The 4,968-nt window shown below is 37.4% G+C and overlaps 1 long non-coding RNA gene across 1 annotated transcript; it reads right to left on the bottom strand.

Moving 5' to 3' along the window:
* Positions 1–529: 529 nt before the first annotated feature.
* Positions 530–4,694, bottom strand: LOC138972963 (uncharacterized). Its single transcript, XR_011457831.1, has 4 exons — positions 4,672–4,694; positions 4,441–4,510; positions 3,674–3,752; positions 530–1,195 (listed from the first exon to the last, which is right to left on the bottom strand). It is a non-coding gene; the product is annotated as an uncharacterized lncRNA (long non-coding RNA).
* Positions 4,695–4,968: the final 274 nt, after the last annotated feature.

Below are 4,968 nucleotides of genomic sequence, written 5' to 3' on the forward strand. Positions count from 1 at the left end.
GATTGATAATTAAAGAAAATCGTCTCTTCTACAGGGTTGACCCCCCTAAAAAGGACACCCACAACCATGCAAATTACTTCTGCATCTGTTGAACCAATTATTTTATATATGGTATTCATTAACTTCAGTTTATGTTCTGCCTTTCCAGTAAGTGGCAATTTTGTAAATTGAATGGTCTGACTTTTGTGCAATTTTAATTTTTTTCTCCAAATTCGGGGGTCGACTAAACAGAACGAGTTTTGACATTGAGCGGTAGCCATTTTTACCTAATTTAAACCCTTCAGGCTTTTACCTTTTTGATTATTTTGAATGTCTGAGTATGTAAAAACATCCCCTTCAACCCCCAGGCTATCGATGACCTGAAGAAAGCATGCAGTTACAGCTAGGTTCAGGGCAATCCTCAGACACGAAAGCGTTGGTGTCATTGGTGATGCAAAAGTTAGATAATTTAACCTACAAATTTGCCACTTTGTGAACTGCACATGCATAAAATCAAGTTTAAGTATGCTGAATATGAAGTTATCCAGTCAATTGGTGTAGAAGTTATAGCATTTCTGTCAGTTAACAGTATTTAAAATCTCTAAAGTAAAATCTGACATATTCGAAAGTTTTGCATAAACACCCAGACAATTTTTACGATATTCTCCTAAGCTTCTCCACTTCTCAGCCCTGTCTTGGAAATGAATTCGAATAAGGCAGTCAAAATAACTTAGTTTGGAGCACCCATCAATCAGAATAAGCATTAACTTTTGACACAGGAAATAACTTCTACCGAAAGCTCTCCTGGTTTTATTCTACATTTTTCCGGCATAAATTAATGGTAACAAATTTAATGATAAATCTAAACAACGAAGTGACTGTGGTAAGATGAACAAAGTTAAAAAACAAAGGATTACTGTAAATGGTTTACGAATCGAAATCTAAACAAGTTTTAATGATAAGTAAAATGATAAAAAAAATAAAATTAAAAAAAGCTAACGTCCTCGCATTTGTCCAGAATTATTCCATGTTTAACATGGGAACAGAGGGATAATTGGTCTAAAGAATTTTTAAAAAGGAGGGTTAGGGTAACCCTAACCCTCTTTGGACTATCTGTATGCAATGCTCGCTATAGGTGAAAGACTTTTGTGGAAGCCATGGAAGAATGCATCGCTGTTGTGCTGGTTCAGCTTGAGGTCCTGTCCTAGCGAATATCCTGCACACACAAAAACACGACTTTTTAAGCCACTTATGTTGCATTCCGTGACATAGCTTTGTTAAAACCGTGTGCCTGATAATAATGACAGATTTTGTTGATATACATTTTTTTTTAAGACACCCCATATAATATTGTTTGACAATCTCTTTCAACATAGTTTACGAATCACCAATGTGTATACAAACGCAAATAACCCACAGGTCAATAAATTACTTTCCAGAGAGAGAGAGAGAGAGAGAGAGAGAGAGAGAGAGAGAGAGAGAGAGAGAGAGAGAGAGAGAGAGAAAATAAAACTAGAAAATGTGTGCTATATAAAACAAGGATAATCACTGTCAAATCTTTGCTTGTACCTGCATGGTGTTTACTGCGCTATATACACAACCTGTTTTATTTCATTTATTTATTTATTTATTTTTTTTTTTGGGGGGGGGGGGGGAGATGTTTTGTGATGAGGGTTTTTTCAAAGCCTTTACTGCTTTAGTCATTGAATCCACCCGACTTCGATTTATTGTTCAGTGATGGGTAATTGTGTGACCAACTATGTAAGTTAGTGATTATTCTGGCTTCATACAATGACACTGCATTAATTTTATAAGTGTATGTGTGTGTGTTTCAGGCAAAAGCTGATATTACAGTCCTAGTTGTATGCAGTACCTCTGCTTCTTCGTTCAGGAATCAAAGTATACAATCTAAACCGATTATTTTGTTCAATAATGTTCAGCTTACCATCCCGAAGAAGGCAGTAACGTGCCAAGATATTGATTATAGATATTAACGTACCTAACCTGGTTACTGGTGTGTTTTCTTTTTATTTCAATAATGTAAATGTGTGACAACTTGCAGGGTACTTGATGTTCAGAGCAATTTTTCTGGCAAAAGACCTTTTATGGATCAAAGAAAACTTTTGTCGTGGTGCACAAGTCAATCAATTTGGTTGATAAATAATTTGTGCTGCATTTTCCCTGGTTCCAAAACGTAGTTTGTATTACCACATGTCCTTACCTGTCATTGGCATCACATGATTCTCTGCAAGCAGTCTTTTGTGGAAATACGTCATTTAACACTTGCACTTATAGTAGGGCTGATGGGGTCTATGTCGACCAAAAGAGTGGGATTCTCTGTAGGTCGAGTTCCTGTAGGTGGATTCCCTGTATACCTAAGACTTTAAAATTGGCAATCTAGTATACAGGGAATCCCACAGAGTGCAGTTTTTCAATAAAACTTGCAAACCATACTCGAATTTCTAAGAAATATCAAAAAAAGATAGAAAAACATCAAATTCTAACGATGTCGCTAAGCATCACGTGACTTTCATTGATATTAGCAAAACGCTACAGGAACTACACCCTGTGGTATTCCCTGTATACAAGATTGCCAATTTTAAAGTCTTAGGTATACAGAGAATCCACCTACAGGAACTCGACCTACAGTGAATCCCATTCTTTTGGTCGACATAGACCCCATCAGCTATAGTAGGTGGCTGTGGAACGGTAGACATGCAACGACAACGAACAACAAAAGACAAAGTGTGGAGTACACTCATTTTTCTTAACATACGCTAAGTTTCTTTGAGAATGCTCCAAGTGAAAATCAGGGGTTCCTAGGCCTGATATCACAATTAAACAGCTTCTTCTCAGAATCAGGAGGGAAAAAACGAGATGTCGTGACAAGAACAGACAGCAGCAGCAGCAACAACATTGCTAAATCGTTGCTTTAACAAAATTTCATGTTTAGTATCGCAGACAAAGCACGGCTACTGATCCGACCAAAGCCACACTTCATGCACGATGGGCACATTGTTATGGCCAGCTTGTTAACTTGAGCATTGTGTATGTTTTACATAGAATTGAATGTGTTTGTCGTTGTGTCTGTCATCTATCCTAGTCGTTTGATTTAGAATAAAGCAAACTTATTACAATGACGATTTTCTTCGGTTTTTGATGAAGGATTGGCATCAAGACTTTTCCTATTTTCCAACTCTGCCACCATACACTGGCCGTTCAGGTCTGCATGTCGACCACATGGTGTGTGATCAGATTTTTCGGACATGTTCACAATGGCATCTTACATGACCACCAAATGGAAAATCAGTTGGTATTTGTTATGTTTTTGTGTAAGCACAATCTTCATACAAGTAAACAGAAACAGTTTTGTTGCAAACAGAGCCTTCATAAGAAAAAATGCTTCTAAGTCAAAATACATACCCCCTTTTTCGTATTGCGTAAAATATACCCATAAATTCTGGACATCATATTTTTATTTTTTTCACAACAATGAAACCAAACTTTGGCATATGTTTTAGCAATATATTCACAATAAAACCTATGAGTTTGAAGGCTGCATCTTGTTTTGTTTATTTTTGAGAATTTTTTTGCAAACCCATGCAAATGGCCAGTTTCTGGGGAGAGACTGGGGAGATAATGGCCAGCATAGAAAGAGTTAATAAGTAAACTAATGTCAGAAGTAGGTATTTACCTTGTTTGCCTTCGCGTTCTTGATAGCCCGCTGCAGCATTTGTATCACTTCCCTTGACATTCAAAACGCCAATGTATTTCTGAAAGGAAAATAAAGATATTGACCGAAACATCACACAAGTGGTATATCATGCTAGGTTTTGTTTACAGTGCCTGTTCTACGACCACATCTGATTGTAATTTAAATAAAGAAAAACTGTATCCATTTATTACTTCTCTATTTGTGTGTGTTTGTGTGTGTGCAGGGGCGGATCACATCATTTTTAAGGGGGAGTTTCCAAATTTCTTTTAGGGACAATTTGACGACGCGAAGCGTTTAGTTGAAGACGCGAAGCGTTCAACCTCCTTGGGGGGGGTTCGACAAATGTTGATAAAAACAAGGAAAATGGATCAATCTGAACCAAGAAACATCCCCTAATACACCTTCCAAAAAAGTAAATATATTAAGAAGAAAAATTTGAATCACAACAAGGACAATTGATCGATCTGGCGCAACCTGAGCAAACTAATTAGCCAATTTCTTTCCAAAATCGTCACTTAGAATACAAAGGCCGGCTCCTAAGTGGTCCGGAAACCCCGGAACCCCCCTCCGGATCCGCCCAGTGTGTGTGTGTGTGTGTGTGTGTGTGTGACCGATGACCTTCTCTAAATTCTAATCGTTGCGTTTGCATGGTAATAAAGTTTTAATACTGGATATGCCCATGAAAAAATATCATTTCTTGTTCATGTCATTGTGTGTGTGTGGCCAGGACCGTGACTTCTGCTTGCCTCAACGTCTTCAGAAAAGACACAAAATGCCAGCAGGCGTATGTTCTTGGAGCACTCAGTATGCCGTCATCTGCAAACAAATAAATACAAATTATTCAATTGTGTAGATAAAGAACAATCATTTTAATATTACAACAAAAAAGTCATATGACTGTAGTCTTCACCAGAGACATCCACTACACTATCTTTAAATAAAACTGCCGTAAAAAATTGAAATACTATAAAACTTACCCCCACTCAGATCTATTTGGGATCAGTTTCAACCATGTAACGATGCCGGTTTGGACAGATCTGCTAGTTTGCCGCTGAAACTGAAATCAAAGGCGATCTTCAGAACTATTTCTAATCTTGTATTTGTGATTAATATAAAATACTGATCTTCCCAATAGAAGCTGATGTGTATACACATGACCAGGACAAGGTATTTTGTTACAGGGCATTTACGCAGACGTCGCAGTTCAAAATATCGTTTTAGATCTGATTTTGTACAGCAGCCTGCATGTGTGATTCAGAATCGTCTGCCCTTTT

Source organism: Littorina saxatilis, linkage group LG8 (assembly GCF_037325665.1).
Source record: "Littorina saxatilis isolate snail1 linkage group LG8, US_GU_Lsax_2.0, whole genome shotgun sequence".
In the NCBI taxonomy this organism is placed as follows: Eukaryota; Metazoa; Mollusca; class Gastropoda; order Littorinimorpha; family Littorinidae; genus Littorina; species Littorina saxatilis.